Source organism: Miscanthus floridulus, chromosome 3 (assembly GCF_019320115.1).
Source record: "Miscanthus floridulus cultivar M001 chromosome 3, ASM1932011v1, whole genome shotgun sequence".
In the NCBI taxonomy this organism is placed as follows: Eukaryota; Viridiplantae; Streptophyta; class Magnoliopsida; order Poales; family Poaceae; genus Miscanthus; species Miscanthus floridulus.
Genome location: NC_089582.1, coordinates 107779484 through 107798954, shown reverse-complemented (window position 1 = coordinate 107798954; position 19471 = coordinate 107779484). Strand labels below are relative to the sequence as shown.

Genomic DNA, 19471 nt, shown 5'->3' with positions numbered 1-19471 from the left:
CGACACATAAGTATCCTTGCCTTAGAGTTATTTTGTTGTTGGATCCTTATCGCGGTGGTGATTGATGAGCTGATTTGATGCAGAGTGAGGCGTACGGAGGAGTTGAATTCGTCTGTGTAGACCAGCGAGCAACCAGGGACTAGTCCCAGCATGGAGGCGATGCTGATAGATCCTGTCCTAGAGTCCCTAGGCGCTTGGTAGCCTATGGAGGAGTCAACCGCCACTACTGGTGGACTTGGCAGTGGTGAACGGTTGGCGCCGATGGTGGATGGATCGGCGACGATGCCTAGGGCAATGACAGAAGCTACTAGGGCTTTGGAGGTAGATGCTAGAGTTGCCGACGCCATGTCAGAGTCCCAAGTAGAGAAGCCTGTGGTGCCAGAGGAGCTGACGGCGCTCCCTAAGGTGTCGAAGGGCGTGGTCAGACACGCTGTGCGGCCATGGAGCCCCCTAGTGGTGCCGCTAGCTAAGGAGGAGGAGGAGGAGGTGGAAGAGATTGAACGTGAGGAGTCATGACCCCAAGCTGTCTGAATCGTCCACAAGCAGGGCGACAAAGTGGTGGTTGTTGAGGCAGAGGACACCACCAGGGAGCTCAGGAGGCTGGAGTCCACCCTATCGATGGCAATGAAGCAGATCAAGGTTAGCATTGCGTCATCAATGTTCATCTTTAACGTTGGAGATTGGAGTTCTTCATAGTCTTGGTGCTTTTGTAGGGGATAGCTTGGACTGCCGAACAATGGCGCCAGCTGATCAAGAGGATGGAGCCCCTTGCCTAAGAAAACACAAAGCTAAAGGGGGCGATGAAGCTTATGGAGAAAAACGTCCAGAGGGCCTAGCGCGAGCAGGATCTTGCCGTGTATCAAGCGTGGGATCTGGAATACCAAATGGGGGCTTTGTCCAAGCAGTTGGTGACCATGTTCGAGCAGCTGACCACCATCTCCGAGCAGCTGATGAGTGTTTTTGAGCAGCTGGAGCAGAAGTCCAAGCAGCGCAGAAATGTCTCCGAGCAGAGAAAAGGTATGGCATATCGGCGATTTTGCTTTGTAATGTTGAATAGTCATATTGTTGCTAACAACTGTTATGCTTGTAGAGCAAGATGCGGAGCTTGACCAGCTGCACCAAACCGTTGGGCAACTCTAGGAGGAGGAGAAGAAAGCGATTGGGTGAGCGGAGAAGCTGGCTGAGGAGCTGAAAGGTAAGTACTTCATGGTCAGAGTTACTACTAAATTGATTTCTTTTGTTTGATGGATCCTTGTGATACCTATAGACTATCGTTAGAGGACCAAGGCACAGTTTGATGTGCTGGAACAGGAGGCCAGAACCTAAAGGAGCAAGCTCGACGTCGTAGTTGCCGGAATCAAGCTGGTGCTCGACTGCATCGACCTGGAGGTGGCTCCTTAGCCCAACGGCAGGCCGCCCTATCTAGACACCATCATCGATAGGTGCAAGGCGGTGTGGGAGAACTTCAAAAGCTTCATCCGTGACACCACCATCACTGTCGTTACTCACACCCTAGCGAAGGTTTGGTCCCACTACCCTGCCATTGACCTTCAAGCAATAGGGGCCAGATTCACCAGAGGGACGGGCGCAATAGAGCAACAGCAGCTAGAAGATGAGGTGGAAGACACAGCGAAGAAACTGGCCAGTGACGTTGACCTATTTGACAAGATGGACAGTGATGGCAAAGCCTAATGATCTGCTCGGAGAATATTCTGTAATAACTAGAGAGGGTAGTTAGAATGCGCAAGGGCACAGATAAACATTTATGTATATGTATAAATGTTGTAAAGTGACATGTGCATATTGATGCAGTTTGCTAGCATTGCGGTGAAAAAATTGTTGTAGTGTTAACCCTAATGCAATTATACGTAGTATAAGTAGCATCCAAGCAATTAGTTCATTACTGAACTCTTGGTCTTGGCTAGCCCATAGTCCATAACGTCGAGCACGGAGCCTGTGCACGTGTAGGAGGAACAGGCGTGACCAAGGAACCACAGCCGACCACCCATAACGCAGAGCGTGGAGCCCGTAGCACGTGTAGGGAGAGATCGGAGACTGGGTCTTCTCCAAAGAACAAAGAGCGAAACATGCTGCTCGGCGGTTGGTGAAAAATCTTGGAGATATACGTAGTATAAGTAGCGTCTGAGTAGTTGGTTCTTTACTAGACTCTTGGCCTTGGCTAGCCCATAGTCCATAACGTTGAGCGCGGAGCCCATGCACATGTAGGAGGAATAGGCGTGACCAAGGAACCATAGCCGACCACCCATAACGCAGAGCACGGAGCTCGTAGCACGTGTAGGGAGAGATCAAAGACTAGGTCTTCTCCATAGAGCACAGAACAGAACATGTGCTGCTCGATGGTTGGCAAAATATCTTGGAGATATGGAGAAACATGGCGGAGCATTTATGGAGATCACGTATTGGAGTTTGTTAAGTAGTAGCTTAGAGTTGGCGACCACAAATGGAGATTAAACCATAATGGAGACAAATTATGGCGACCAAAACTTCATTCATTATGGAGTGGAGAATACATATCTGGAGTGTTTCAAGGATAGAAACGTATAAGGTGCTCGATGTGCCATGAATTGGGGACATCGAGTCTGTCCAAGTCGCATAGCCGATAAGACCCTGGTGGAGTAATCTCTTTCACCACATAGGGCCCTTCCCAGGGGGAGGAGAGCTTGTGCATCCCTTCAGTTTTCAGTTTTCTATGGAGAACGAGGTCACTGACAACAAATGAACTACCTTTGATGTTGCAGGTGTAGTATCTCTGCAAGCCTTCTAGATATTTGGCTGTGCGGACATAGGTGATCAGGCATTCTTCCTTGGCCTTGTCGACGTCCACGGTCTGAACAACTATGGCTTGCTCTTCATTATAATGTTCCACCCTAGATGCTCAAAAGGCAATGTTCACTGGTAGTATGGCTTTAGAGCCGTAGACCAAGTAATATGGAGACACACCAGTGCTGCGACTAGCTTGAGTGCGCAGTCCCTAGACCACAGCTAGTAGCTTTTTGAGCCATCTGCCCGGATGCTTTTCCTCTTTCTAATATAGCCTCTGCTTGAGGGCATCAAGAATCATGTCGTTTGCCCATTCAACCTGGTCGTTGGCTCAAGGATGGGCAACAGAGACGTATTTGATAGAGATGCATCGGTCTTTGCAGAAGTCCCAAAAATGATGACTAGTAAATATAGTTCTAAGGTCGGTGATAATGCTGTTCAGGAGACTGAATCTATGGATGATATCTTTGAATAGCTCAACTGCCTTCTTTGCAGTAGCTAAAACAAGCGGTTTGTATTCGATCCACTTGGAGAACTTGTCGATGGCGACGTACATGTACCGAAAACCACTTGGCGCTAGATTGAAAGGCTTGATCATGTCCAGTCCCTAGCATGCAAAAGGCCAGGAAGCTAGGATGGTCTGCAGTTCTTGTGTCGGCACATGGATTTGCTTGGCAAAAAAATTGACATCCTTCACAACATAATGCTTGCTTTAACGGATTAGGCGTTCAGTTTTAGTCTTGTTGGCGGGTACGTCGGTGCTGGTGAGGTATTTGATGAACTGTTCCCTCCAGTTGGCGGTCGGCGAAGGTACTATAAGTACCAGCTGCTCGATAGGGGGAATTTCTTGAACTTCCTTCTCTTCCTTAATAAACGATGTAAAGAGGTCTTGAACGAAGACCCCAGTGAAATTGCGGTGCGAGAAGAGCCTATCTTAGATAGGTGGTCGGCGAGCTGATTTTGATCTCATACCATGTGGTGGTACTCGATACTGTAGAACTTCTCTTTGAGTTTCCTAATTTCGGCACAGTATGCGTCCATCTTCTCATAGAGCACGACAAGTCTTTGTTGAGCTAGTTGATGACCAGCGTGGAATCCTCGTATACCATGAGGTGTTTGATGCCAAGCTCAATAGCTATACGAAGTCCATGGAGACACGCTTCATATTCGGCGGTGTTGTTGGAGGCCGAAAAATGTATTTAGAGAATGTATCAGAGCTTATCCTTGGTTGGTGTAATGAATAGAATACCAGCACTAGCACCATTGATGTTAAGGGCACTATCAAAGTACATCACCTAGTGTTTGGGACAAGTAGCGGGGATGGGCTCTTGGATCTTGGTCCACTCAGCAATGAAGTTAGTGAGCGCCTATGACTTGATGGTAGGCCTGCTTCTGAATTTGATGGAGTAAGTGCCGAGCTCAATAGCCCACTTAATGATATGGCCGTTGGCCTCTTTGTTGCGGAGAATGTCCCCCAAAGGGAACTCGATGACCATGGCAATCTTGTAATACTCAAAGTAATGATAGAGTTTGCATGACATGATCAGTATAGCGTATAGTAGTTTTTGAACTTGAGGATAACAAGTTTTGGGCTCATTAAGGACCTCGCTGATGAAGTAGACTGGGCACTATACCTTATAGGCGTGTCTGACTTCCTCGCGTTCAATGACGATAGCTGTGCTAATGACGCGAGAAGTGGCGGTGATGTAGATTAGTAGAGTTTTATCTGGTCGAGGCACCATCATGATCAGAGGCTTTGTTGGAAACAACTTGAGCTGCTTGAAAGCTGTGTCTACCTCATCCGACCAGGAGAAGCGCTCGGAGGCCTTGAAGAGTTTGAAGAATGGTAGTCCCTTTTTGCCAAGGCATGATATAAAGCGGTTGAGAGTAGCCATGTAGCCCATAAGCTTCTGTATATCCTTTATGGACCTTGGCCATTTCATATTGGTGACGGTGGATACCTTGTCGGGGTTGGGCTCGATGCCACGGGCCCTGACGATGTAACCTAAGAGTATACCGGATGGAACTCCAAAGATGCATTTTGAAGGGTTCAACTTCCACGGTACCTTTTTAGGTTGGTGAATGTTTCTTCGAGGTCGGCGATGAGATTATCGGTGGTCTTGGACTTGACGACCACATCATCGATGTAAGCTTCAATGTTGTGGCCTATCTGTTGATCGAGGCACATCTAGATGGCCCTTTGGTAGCTCGCCCCAGTGTTCTTGAGTCCAAAGGACATGGTAGTATAGCAATACACACCGAAAGGCATGATGAACATCTTGATCTGGTCGTCTTCCTTGAGGGATATCTAGAGATAGCCGAAGTAACAATCAAGGAAGGAGAGCAGTTCATAGCCGGTGGTGGAGTCTACAACCTCATCTATCCAAGGCAAACCAAAGGGGTCTTTCAGATAGTGTTTGTTGAGATCAGTGTAATCAACACACATTCTCCATTCTTTATTCTTTTTTGAATAAGAACAGGGTTCGCTAACCGGTCAGGATGATACACTTCTTTTATAAATCTAGCAGCTAGGAGCCATTTTATTTCTACCCTAGTAGCCTCCTTCTTGTCTAGCATGAATCATCAAAGTTTCTGCTTGATTGGTTTGGCGGCCGGTGAGACATTCAAGGAGTGCTCGATCTTCTCCCATGGTACCCCCAGCATGTCTGTAGGTTTCCAAGCAAACACGTCGACATTGGCATGTAGAAAGGAGACGAGCACGCTTTCCTATTTGGGGTTGAGGTGAGGCCCAATCTTCATGGTCTTGGAGGGGTCATCGAGGTCGAGGCCGATGTCCTTGGTTTCCTTGGACTTGGTGGAGGCACGAGGAGGCTCTAGTGATGGGATCTCTTGGTCATCGGCGGGCACCGTCTTGACGTCAGTGACCACGTTGGCCATCTGGATGGAGAGGTCAGTGGCTTCGACAAGAGCAAGACTCTCTGTCTCATAGGCATAGGTGATGGAGAGGTTGGCCCATAGGGCTAGGACTCCTATAGGCGAAGGCATCTTTAGCACTAGATGGGCATAGTGTGGTACGTCCATGAACTTGTCCAAAGCTAGCCGACCAAGTATGGCGTGGTAGGCAGTGTTGAAGTCAGCAACGTAGAAGTTGATGTGCTTGACATGGTAGTTGCTAGTCGTGCCGAACTATACTAGGAGGGTGATCTCTTCGAGCGATTTGGATGCCTTGCTAGGTACAACACCCTAGAAGGAGGAGTCAGAGGGTATGAGATCTCCTATCCTGAGGCCTAGCTCCTTTAGGGCTCTAGCGAAGAGGAGGTTCAGAGAACTCCCGCCGTCGATGAGCACTTTTATGAAAAACACTTTCTAGACGGTTGCATCAAGGACGAGAGGGAAACACCCTATATAAGGGATGTTCGCCCACTGGTTGGCCCTACTAAAGGTGATGGGGACCTTAGACCAGGGGTGATAGCTGGGGTTGGCGATTGTGTCTTCACATTGACGGCGAGCACTCGGCGGGCATTGAGCTTTTGATCTCTTCTATTCTCGGCGGTGGCGAGGCCCCCAAAGATGGTGGCGACCACTTTGTCGTGATCCTAGAAGGCGTTGTTGTTGCCCCTAGGTGGTTGGTGGCCTCCAACTCTGTCGTTGTTGTCGTTGTACGGCTTTTTGGCCTAGAACTGCGTAGCCAAGCCAAGGCAGTCCTTCATCTTATGCTTGGCATTTTTATGGAGAGGGCATGGGCCTTCGAGGATCTTCTTGTAGTGCTCATCATAGTTGTGCTTAGCGCGAGGTTCATCAACGATGGCGATAATGTGGTCTGGTCAGCAGCGGCGATATTGACCAGATCTGGATCCTTCCAGTGGATCACGACCGCTGTCCTGATGGTGACTACAGTCATCGTAGTGGCGGCTGCTATGGCATCGATCATTGGGTCGCTCGTCATTGCGTTGAGTTGGGCGATGAGTGCCCATGCCCTCGTTGAGGCATACTTTGGCTTCTTTGCATCAGCATTCTGGTTGGCGGTTGTAATCATCTCACCAATCCCCATGGGTGGTTTACAATTAAACTTGGAGTGGAGGTCATGGTGATGGAGTCCTCGGACGAAGGTGGTGATGACCTCTGCTTTCGTGATGTTGGGAATAAAATTCCTCATCTCGGAAAATCATCTCATGTAGGTACGGAGGAGCTTGGATGACTTCTAGTAGATGCGGTTTAGATCATGCTTTGTGCCCGACCGAGTACATGTAGCCATGTAGTTTTTGGTGAAGACCTTCTCCAACTCTTCCTAGGATCCAATGGAGCCTGGGGCAAGACTTGTGAACCAGTTCATCGCGGTTGGTGTGAGCATGATGGGAAGATAGTTTGCCATGACACTGGTATCTCCCCCGACGGTGCGCACAGCAGTAGCATAAGCTTGTAGCCACTTTCTAGGGTTCATCTATCCCTCATAGGGCTCAACCCTAGTGATTTTGAAATGGCGCTCGTCGATACGGCGTATTCATAATGGTGGCACACTTTTTCTTCATGGCGACTGAAACAACGCTCGTCGATATGGCGTCGTGTGTCTCAAAGATTGTTGAGGTGCGCTCGGATGTCCTAGTTGACCTCCTGGTCGTGTTGGTGAGGGTGTTTGATGCGGTTGCCCCTAGCTCCCCCTAGAGGGATTGTCCATCGTCGTGGTGCTGGTCGGCAAAACAACTTTGGCTAGGGCGGTGATTAGATCTTGGCACGGCTGATCGGCGAATTAAGCTTGTCGAATAGGAAGGTCTCTGATCCTTTCGGATCTCATTGACCTGGCAGTGCACTGCTTTGAGCATGGTGACGACCCTGGTGACCTTCGATGTCTACGGGAGCCGGGTGAGCTCGTTGGTGGCCACGACCAAGTTGACGCTTGGGGTCTTGTAGACATCATGGCCGTCAACATTGACAAATTCATCATCAAGGTTGTGTTGGAGTTGGTGGCCTTCCTTGTGAGTTAAGCTAAGCCTTGGCTACCATAAGGGTAGCCTCATTTGCTTGGTGCTGAGCACGGTTGACATTCTTGTTAATGCGGGCGGTGTGGTCCTCCTCGGTTTCCCCTTATCGTGGGGGGCTATCGACGCTGACGTTGAAGATTGTGCCTCCATGGAAGGGAGGGAAGGGAGGTTGCTCGGCGGTGGTTTTAGTGATAATCTCCATAGAGCCCTAGGTCTTGGAGTTTGGATTCTCCTCTAGGATGGTTTGGAGGTATGCTCCAGGGCATCGGTCGATGTGTAGCATGTTAAAAGCTGGTGGGAGCTGGTCGACGATCTGGTTGATGGGAGGATGGACATCTCTAACTTGGTTGACAAACTTGCCCCTTAGGGCATCTTGGTAGGTAGTGGCGATGTTGGTGAGCCCAAAGGGTAGGGCCGTAACCCTTGGAGTTTCCTCTGATAGATCTAAACCGGAGGGTGCTCGACGCTGAACCAGAGTGGTTAGAGCCAATTCCACAATGGAGAGGCAATCAGCGAGCTTCTGGCCAACCTGATCGATGGATGCAATCAGATCATCGTAGTTGATTTGCCTCCTCTGGTAGCGGGGGAGCGGGTAGTGAATTATCGGCGAAGACGACCTCAGAGGTGGTTCCAAGATCAGATCTATAATCGTAGGTGTTGGGGTGATTGGGGCAGTATTGTTTTGTGCTAGCGTAGCCTACCTCGTATTGCTTTAGTGGTATCAGAGACGATGCTATTTAGTTATGGATTTAGGATGTGTGCATATGGGGATATGTGGGTTTTCATATTGATCTATGATCTGGTTTTGTGATCTTGTTGCAATGGTCGTGTAACGACATACTCCTACCGGTCAGAATTCCACCATCAGAGTTAAATGATACACGTAATGCTAGTTGCAGCGAGCGAAGATCAATGTGATTGGTCGAATCAAAACCTAGATTCATACGCCAGACACATATGATGCACAGTAGTTGATTGGATCCACTATTGGATCGGATAGTTTACCATGGTCATGTGTTTCGGTAAAACGACTGTAACTTTTTGGTATGATCTCGGATCGAGGTGAATTTTATATGAAAATTGATCTACAGAAAAAGTTACATATGAAATTCAACCCTTTGGTGTTTTTGGTGAAATTAGATTTCCCAAAATCAGCTTGGAAGATGGAGTTTTGGGCCTTTTAAGTTTGGATGTTAGAACGCCTAACTCTGTTTTGTAGGATTTTGTGATCAGTATGGCCCCTACATATGTATTGTCAAATTAATGTAATTGATGACCTGCGTGTCATTCTGTGATGATCCAAGCAATTGTGTAACCTTCTTTACTAGCTGATTAGATGTAAGTGCTTGTACTAGTTCTTAGAGGACTCATCTCTAGGAGGATGGCGCACATGGATCATGGAGATCGAGATCATCATGGTGAACAGGTTCTATGGAGATGGAGATCACCACTAGAAATCAGGCCATACTATGTCACAACTATGTGAATGCTATTCTTTTGTTTTACTCTACATGATGTGATGTTAGAAGTAGAATGATCCCTCGCAAATTTTAAGTTAGTATGCCCTCCCAACTAAAACTTGCACCATCCCATGTCTTGTACGATTGGTGGTGGGTCTATGAAATTAGAGTATCACTAGTTTTCCTTGACTAGACGGGTTTGTATCGGATATTTACACGCATAAGGGTTAGTTTGCTTAACAAGGTCATCTTAATGGTTAAGGACTTTGGGGCATGAAGGTTGGGTGCCGAGACATGGAGATGTTACCCAACAATAGGAGTCATATGTGATATGATTAGCAAGGAGTTGCTTACCAATCTACCTTGACTGCTAGCGGTGATGCTTAAGCTCACTAGTAGACTTGTTTGTTGTGGATCCTGAATCACTAAGTATCAATAGAGGGATATTGATTTTAGTGGGAGTAGAGTCTGTTAAAAGTTTAATGTGATTTACTCTATCATGGATACTTTTGTCTTAGTATTTTGCATTATTATTTGTTGTAGATAAATGGCACCTAGCAACACCACACCGTTTGCTTTGCGTTTAGTCCTTGAGAAGGACAAGCTGAATGGGACAAACTACACGGATTGGATCTGTAACCTGAGAATTGTTCTCAGGGCTGATAAAAAGGAAGATGTTCTGGACACCCCATTACTAGAAGAACCTGCTGATGATGCACCTACTGCCGTTAAGAATGCTTACAAGAAAGCATGTGATGCTAATCACGAAGTAAGCTGCCTTATGCTTGCTTGCATGGAACCCGAACTGTAGATGCAGTTTGAAACAAATCATGAGGCATACGATATGATCATGGCACTTAGAGACATGTTCCAGACATAGGCTAGGACTGAAAGGTTCAATGTGTCTAAGGCTTTTGTGGAAAGCAAGCTAGCAGAAGGCGCAGCAGTAGGGCCACACGTAATCAAGATGGTTGGTTACGTTCAATGGTTGGAGAAGCTAGGCTTCCCACTGGGCCAAGAGTTGGCCACTGATTTTATTCTTTCGTCTCTTTCGCCTAGCTATGGGAACTTCATCTCGAACTACCATATGCATGGGGTAGAGAAGGGTTTGAATGAACTATGTGGCATGCTTAAAACAGCAGAGGGTGACATTAAGAAAAACGCTGGCAGCAGCCATGTGATGGCAATATAGGACAAGCCTAGCTTTAAGAAGAAGGGCAATTCTTGGAAGAAGAAGGGCAAGGCTGTGAACTCTAAGCCAAACCTAGCGCCCAAGGTTAAAACTGGACCTGCTCTAGACAAAGAGTGCTTTTATTGTCATGAACTTGGTCACTGGAAGAGAAATTGCAAGCAGTATCTGGTTTCATTGAAGAATGGCGGAAGTAAGAGTACTTCCACCTCAGGTACGCTTGTTATTAATGTTATAAACAACATATTTCTCACTGATACAATTATTAATTCTTGGGTATTTGATACCAAATCGGTTGCTCATATTTGCAATTCGATGCAGGGACTGATAAAAAGTAGAAGCGTTGAAAGAGGAGAAGTTGATTTCCGCGTGGGCAATAATGCAAGGGTTGCTGCGTTGACCGTCGGGACGATGCAACTCCACCTCCTGTTAGGATTTATCATGGAGTTGAATAATTGTTATTTTGTTCCTAGTTTAAGTTGAAACATTATGTCTCCTTCATGCTTGATGAAGGATGGTTATTCATTTTCGAGTGAAAACATTGGTTGTGTGATCTCTAAGAATAATATGTTTATGGCTTTTGCACCCATTGTGAATGGATTGTATGTTTTAAGTCTTGATGATTCACCTATCTATAATATAAGTGCTAAAAGGCCTTGGCCTAATGATTTGAGTCCTACCTACATGTGGCATTATCGTTTGGGTCATATAAGTGAAAAGCTCATGAAGAAGCTCCATTCTGATGGACTTTTAACTTCATTTGATTTTGAATCATATGAGACATGTGAGGCTTGCTTGCTAGGCAAGATGACTAAGGTGCCTTTCACAGGCTTTCCTGAGAGAGCATTAGACTTGTTGGAACTCGTACATACCGATGTATGTGGACCAATGAGCACGACAGCTAGAGGAGGGTTCCAATACTTCATAACTTTTACTAATGATTTTAGTAGATATGGCTATGTCTACTTGATGAGGCACAAGTCTGAAACCTTTCAAAAGTTCAAGGAATTTCAAAATAAAGTTGAAAATCAGCGTGGCAAGAAAATTAAGGCCTTACGATCTAATCGTGGAGGCGAGTATTTAAGCCATGAGTTTAGCAATCATCTGAAAAGCTATGGAATTGTTCCACAGCTTACGCCGCCTAGAACACCTCAGAGAAACGGTGTATCTGAGCAACATAATAGAACCTTGTTGGATAGGGTTCTATCAATGATGAGCCAGTCGGACCTACCATTATCATTCTAGAGATATGCTATAGAAACAATAGTTTTCACACTTAATAGGGTACCGTCTAAATCTATAGTAAGACACCATATGAGATGTGGACTGGAAAGACTCCTAGTTTATCTTTTCTAAAGATTTAGGGATGTAAAGTATTTGTCAAATGACTTCAGTCGGACAAGATAACACCCAAGTCGGATAAATGCATTTTCATGGGATATCCAAAGGAAACTTTAGGATATTATTTCTATAACCGATCAGAGGGCAAAGTGTTTATCGCTCGGAACAGTGTTTTCCTAGAGAAAAAGTTTCTCAAAGGGGAGAAGAATGGAAAGATAGTGCATCTTGAAGAAGTTTGGGATGAGCCAATTGGGCAAGAATCAATGAGTGATGCTAGCGTAGCAGAACAAGTTGAGATACCCATAGCAAGAGAAGCACCACCACAACCACAAAGGTTGGCAAGGCTCTATGAATTGTAGGAAATATTATTATTGGACAATGATGAGCCTGTGACATATGCAGAAGCAATGATGGACCTAGACTCCGAAAAATGGCAAAGTGCCATGCAATCTGAAAGAGAGTCCATGGGAGACAATCAAGTTTGGAACTTGGTTGATCCGCCTGATGGTGTTAAAACCATAGAGTGCAAATGGATCTATAAGAAGAAGAAAGGTATGGATGGAAATGTTCACATCTATAAAGCGAGACTTGTCGCAAAAGGTTTTCGACAAGTTCAAGGAGTTGACTACGACAAGACCTTCTCGCCCATAGTGATGCTTAAATCTATTCGGATTATTCTAGCTATAGCTACATATTTTGATTATGAGATATGGTAGATGGATGTCAAGACAGCTTTCCTGAATGGAAATTTAACTGAGGACGTGTATATGATGCAGCCCGAGGGTTTTGTCGATCCGAAAAATGTTGGAAAGGTATGCAAACTTCAGAAATCCATTTATGGGTTGAAGCAAGCATCTAGGAGTTGGAACATTCATTTTGATGAAGTGGTCAAAGGGTTTGGCTTCATTAAGAATGAAGAAGAGCTTGTGTTTACAAGAAGGTTAGTGGGAGCTCTGTAGTATTTTTAATCTTATATGTGGATGGCATATTACTGATTGGAAACAACATTCCTATGCTTGAGTCCGTCAAGACCTCACTGAAAAATAGTTTTTCGATGAAGGACTTAGGGGAAGCAACATATATTCTAGGCATCAAAATCTATAGAGATAGATCTAGAAGGCTTATAGGATTAAGCCAAGATACTTACTTTGACAAAGTGTTGAAATGGTTCAGCATGGAATAGGCAAAGAAAGGGTTCTTGCCTATGTCACATGGCATACACCTTAGCAAGACTCAGTGTCCTTCGACAACTGATGAGCAGGATCGCATGAGTAGAGTGCCATATGCTTCGGCTATCGGATCTATCATGTATGCAATGATAAGTACTCGCCCAGATGTTTCATATGCGCTAAGTATGACAAGAAGACACCAGTTTGATCCGGGTGAGAGTCACTGGACAGCAGTGAAAAACATTCTTAATTATTTCAAAAGGACTAAAGAAATGTTCCTCATCTATGGAGGTGATGAGGAGCTTGTTGTAACAGGTTATACCGATGCTAGTTTCCAATCAGACAAAGATGATTCAAAGTCACAATCAGGATTTGTGTTTACAATAAACAGTGGTGCTGTTAGCTGGAAGAGTTCCAAGCAGGAGACGGTGGCTGATTCTATGACAGAAGCTAAGTACATCGCGACTTCAGAAGCCACGAAGGAGGGTGTTTGGATAAGGAATTTCCTTATTGAGCTTGGTGTGTTCCTGAATGCGTCCAGCCCATTGAATCTCTACTGTGATAACAATGGAACTATTGTGCAAGAAAGGGAGTCAAGGAATCACTAGAAGAACAAACACGTAATGCGCGATTTCATCTCATTTGAGACTTTGTTAACCAGGGTGAGATCAAGATATGCAAAATACATACAAAATTGAATATTTCTGATCCTTTGACAAAGCCTCTCCCGTAGTCTAAGCATGATGCGCATGTAAGAGCTATGGGTATTAGATATCTTCTAGATTGACTCTAGTGCAAGTGGGAGACTGTTGGAGATATGCCCTAGAGGCAATCATAGAGATGATGATATTCTATTGTATCCATATTTCATATTGTGTTCCTTGAATATCCATTAAAGGCCACTTGAATTGATTTGCAATTATGTGAATTGTATGTGAAACTCTTTACTTGTATGGTTATTCTAAAGTTGTCCCTAGTCGGAGTTCATGTGAGGACACACATGAATATTAGACTAGTACATGTATTAGCTGATGACTATGTTTCACAAGTCATGGACATGGAGATGTCAAACTAATAATGTGGGCACGTGTAGAGACATGTGCTAAGATAGACTCAACACGACATGTAGTTACATAGTTCTCTTTACACAACGTGTACGCTTTGTCCTTAGACATGAGATTGTTGCATGCACTCAAGATGTGAATCGACGTACTTAGGGGCTATCAAACGCTACTCCATAACTAGGTAGTTATAAAGATAGCTTTCGGGTTTGTTAGGAAGCATGCTGTGAGGTATGATCAGTCAAGATGGAATTTGCCCCTCTCTATTTGGGAGAGGCCCCTCGAGTGATTGAATCTGGAAATGCATGGCCATGCTACGTGAGGTTAAGAGTTAACCTAGAAAGGGATTTCGAATCATAGGATCGAGAAAGAGAGGTCGGCTTGGAGCTAGACCAAATATCGTGAGGCAAAGGGAATAACATGTACATGATGTTGTGATGGTTCATCTGATATGATCTTTGTGTGTGTATAGGAGTTGGCATGTCTTGCTAGAGGCCGCTACCAACTATTGGCTGAGTAGAAGTACTCACGTCATGTCTATATGTATGTGAACCTATAGGGTCGCACACTTAAGGGGCTGGAAGCCCAATGATGATCTGATCCGAATTGGACTAGATTTAGGAGTACTAATGGGCCTTGGACCTAGATACCTGTCAGAGACCTCTATATATTGAGGGGTGGGGGCGGCTTAGGGTTTTGGGGATCTTTTTGGTGGAGCAGCCGCTCCATCTCCCATGTCCTCACCAAGTTGCACTCGTGGATCTAGCAGTCCGTCTTGCGATGCTTCCTCCCCGCACGTGTGGATACCTTGGAGGTGTTGCATCTACAACACTTGGATGAGCCGCTACACAAGGAGGACGTCGCTGCATGTTTGATGTGGAGGTGATCGACTACTCTACTTCAATGTGGTGATCGACTACATTGCCCTGACGTGCTTCATCAACTTCCGCATCTATGCATATAATGGTAATCCTGTGATCTATAACAGCAGTGTTCATGTTTTACACGGTAGTAAATTTGTTTTGTGCTAGCGTAGCCAACCTCGTATTCCTTCAAGATTGTCATCCTGTGCTACTAGCGGGTAAGTCTATGAGAACCCCAAGTTTACAGTCATTTCATGCCTTGGGCATGTCCCCTAGAGGGGAGATTCTCTACTTCTTGACCGAGCCACTCATATAGTTCCTGAGCTCATCTATCGATGCTCGGGGGCTCGCTGCCTCCCTCATTAGGTCACCACAAGCGGCTCAATGTCGGTACTCAGACATCGCTCATCCAGATGGTCAAGATGCTTCTAGACATCCTAGCTATAGTCAAGTGGGCTCGTCTCCCGAGCGTCCCTTGCACTTTAGTTCTTTTCCCTATGGTGGCCTTGAAGCTCGGATGAGCCGACCTTGAACCCCGAGAGGCACCCCCCCTTTCTGGTGGGGGCGTCTCTTCCATCCCACTAAGGGGCAGGATCCTACTAGGAGGTTAGAGGTACGGTATTGAAATACAGGAAGTAACGAGCTATGGATAGAAACGACGTAGTTGTTTGATGTTCCATGCATTATCGTACTCTTTCCCCGCCATCGTGCTGATCTTGTAGGCGCCTGGCTAGATCACCCATGAGACATGAAAGGGGCCTTCCTAGGGTGGAGTCAACTTTTGGCCCTTCTTGGATGGGGTGGTTCTTTGGAGGATGAGGCCACCTACAATAAAGGAACCCTCACGTACACGTTTGGCGTGATAGCGGCCAAGTCCTAATTGGTAGTGTGCAAATCGCACCACGACAGTGTTCTACACCTCCTCGAGCATGTCGACATCCACCTGGCGTTGTTCCTTAGCCCATTGCTCATTGTAGAAGTGGACGCATGGGGCATCAAAGTTGAGGTTGGAGGGGATGACCGCCTCAGCCCCATAGACGAGGAAGAAAGGTGTGTACCCCATCGAATGATTCACGCTCATCCTTAGGCTCTCAAGCAGGGAGGGGAGCTCGTCCACCCAATGGCCAGCGTGGATCTTGAGCTCATTGTAGATGCAGATTTTGATCGCTTGGAGGACTAGCCCATTGGTGTGCTTGACATGGCCATTGGACTCGGGGTGATAGACTGAGGCCCAATCCACTTAGATTCACCAGGCATCATAGAAATCTAGAAACTTGCAGCATGTGAACTGAGTGCCATTATTAGTAATAATGCGATTGGGAATTTTTGAACCTATGGATAATGTCCTGGATGAACTCGGCCACCTGTTCTGACTTGAGGTTGATGATGGATCGGACCTCGATCCACTTAGTGAACTTGTCGATGGCGACCAGTAGGTGGTCGAAGCCTCCGAGAGCCTTCTTGAATTCCTCGACCATGTCGAGGCACCAGACCACGAATGGTTAGGTGATGGGGATCGTCTAGAGCGCTTGGGCGGGCAAGTGACTTTGCTTGGCATAGTACTAGCAGCCCATGCATGTCTTGACGAGGTCCCGAGTGTCGGCGAGGGTGGTTGGCCAGTAGAAAGTCATGCCTAAAGGCCTTTCCCATGAGGGTCCTCGATGCTGTGTGGTGCCCATAGATGCCACCGTGGATGTAAAGGAGTAGCTTCTACCTGTCCTCTAGGGTGACGCATCATAGGAGCACCTCACAGGTGCTCTGGCGATAGAGTTGCCCATGGAAGACTATGTAGCTCTTGGCATGTCAGACCAGCCTATGGGCATCGATGATGTCAGTGGGAGGACCCCCCCTGCTCGAGGAAAGGAGCTCTCTAGTCTTTTGAGGCCCTGGGTGACCAGGGGGAGCTCTAACCTGATGCACCTCGACATCCTAGTGGGCTAACTCTGGACTTGACAGAGGCACTCCTTGGTGTTCGGGAGTGTCGGCTGCTTGTTCCGGGGTCACACTGCGCTTCTTGGAGAAGCGCTAGATATATCACCGAAGGGTCTTGTTGGTCCTCTGTCTATAGTTGCGGAGGTCCCCATGAGTTACCTAGGTGGGTGTAGGTACTCTAAAAGTGGCTAATGAAGACCAAATGGAGATCACCCCAGCAACAGATGCTGTCAGGCTTGAGCTGCTCAAGCCAAGCTCTGGTCGAGGTTGATAGGAGCAGGGAAAGGTACTGGATGGCAAAGTTGTTGTCCAACCCCCTGACCTTTATGGCAAGGTGGTAGTCCTCTAACCAATGGCCCAGGTTTGTTTTGCTATCATACTTGGAGATATGCGTCGGTGGTTGGAAATGCCTAGGGTAGGGAGCCGCCCGAATTTCTACCTCGAATGCTAGGGGGCTAAAATGATCTAGGGCAGTGCTCCTGCCCTATTGCTCAGGGGTACAGGACTATGCCTGAGTGTGGCACTTGGCCTCAATGGTGTCATAGACATCACGGTCATCGCTAGTCCGGTGCCACGTGGGAGGACACCAAGGAGAGAGGTCATGCCTTCACTCCTATCGAGGCTTGGCGCCCTAGGTCCATGGCTGGTCAGAGTTGTTGTCGGAGGTGTCGTCGTTGCTCGCTCTACCTATGGGGTGTGAGCATTAGAGCGGTTTCCCATTGGGAGTGTCCATCATCTAGGATGGTCGGTAGAGCATAGCACAGCACCAGGAAGCTGAGCTCTCGGCCTGCTGCTCGGGAGCGATGCGGGGGAGCCGCTTCGCCTCATTCAGCCACTCATTGATCTTTGGCTCCAGCATGTCGAAGATGTCTTGTAGGTGGTTGGCGGTGGCCGCCATGTTGTACACCGCATGGGGAAAGCAGAGGCCGCTGGGAGCCCTGTGTGGGCGTCATCGTCATCACTGAGAGGGTGCGTAGCTCATTGCAGTGCAAGGTCCTACCTTTGGTGCTCAAGCTCTGCCTCGGTGGTCTCTAGGTCCACCTGCCGAGCTCACAGGCGATCCTTCTTCTCCTGAAGGTAGGCCACGTGGCTGCGGGGACTCTAATTTGATAGCATGAGCCTAGGCGCCTCTTTGGCAAGAACCTCGCCGTCGATGTGGTAGCACATACAAGGTGGAGCGTAGCAGTCGATGTCGTCATAGTCGTACTCTAGGTCATACCTTGAAAGGATCTTGAGGAAGGTGCGCAATGAGGGGACGTTAGTCCTGGCCATGCCAAAGAGGATGGCGCTACGTGGTGCCTCACGGCTGATGACGTGCTCCAGCTCCATCTAGAAGGATGTCGCCACATTCTTGATCCCAAAGGGAAGGTCTAGGAGGTTGTACCAGAAGTAGCCAGGCGGTGGGAGCACCTCACTAGTGGTGATCTGGTGGTGGATGTTGGCCAGCATGTAGAACATCTGGCGGTGGTCCGACACGGTGGGGTTCTAGCCCAAACCGCACTAGATCTATCGGGCCAGGACCTTGAGATCTGCTCCTAGAAGTCCTAGCAGAGGGGGCGACGTTGAGGGCTCGTTGCCCACCGGCACAGCCCCATGGAGTGGATGAAGCTCGTCATAGCAGTCGGTGACATAGGACAGGCTCCCAAAGTTGAGGACCTAGACTAGAGCAAAGGCACCGGCAGTGACGGAGAACTCGCTATTGAAGCAGACACCGCCAGTTGTCGTAGGGTCAGAACCACAACAAGCATAGTTGTTCGAGTCGGTGTCAGAGTATGGGTCTCTGGTGGCTCGGGTGGACTCAAGAACATAAGAATCATAGAGAGGACACAATAGTTTATCCTAGTTAGGGCCAATCGATGCCCTATGTCCAGCAGCTGATGATCCTTATACTCAAAAGCACCCAAAAACGGGGGTTTACAAAAAGTGTAGAGAGAGAATTGGTAGAGGGTAAGCTTAGTCCTAATCCTAAGGTTGCCTTGCCACCGATCGAGTCTTCCCCTCATTGGAGAGGAGGAAGACGATGGGATACGTTGGAGGAGCTCTTGGTGCCCCTCTCTAGGTTGCTCTACTCTCGGTGCTAAGTAGGAGCAGATGGAATGGAATGTCTTGAGTTTGATCCCCCCCTCTAGGTCTGACCTTATCCCTTATATAATGAGATAGGTCGGGTACATGGTGGTTTAGGGAGATGAGTCTATAGTCTACATGTGCTAGAGGCCAAGAGGTTCTTGCAGCAGCGCTCTATGGACTATGGCGGTGTCATGGAGCCAAAGAAGCCTTAGGCATCATTCGGCTGCTCTGTTTTGACACTCTACATGTTAGGCTATGTCAGCTTGGACCGGCCTCCCCTAGGTTGACCTTCTGGAGTGTTCTTGGTGGTGGCAGAGGTCAGCTCTAGGGACTGACACATAGGCCCAGGAGCTGCCCAGCCCCTAGAGGCCGTGGGAAGCTTATCTTCTTGTGTCACGCCCCATGCGTGACCCTATCACGAAAGTGGCCGGCATGGCCACATTGAGGGCACAGCGTCTGGGAGCCCTTGAGCCCTGATGGTCCGGGGCTTGTCTTCTTGTGCCCAAGCCTTGGCTGACATTGCAAGCCGGGCAGGAGCTAAGGCCCGAGCTCGAGCGTATCGTTGATAGGGAGCCTAAGGACTAGGCGAGCCCCCAAGCCTACAGGGGCTGCATCGTGCCCAAGCTCAGTCATGTTTCTTCGTCGGAGGGTGCACGTGAGCATACCCG

General features: G+C 47.5%; 1 pseudogene; it reads left to right on the top strand.

Moving 5' to 3' along the window:
* The first annotated feature begins 9728 nt into the window (after positions 1-9728).
* LOC136544189 (uncharacterized) lies at positions 9729-10708 on the top strand (annotated as a pseudogene).
* The last annotated feature ends 8763 nt before the right edge of the window (positions 10709-19471 follow it).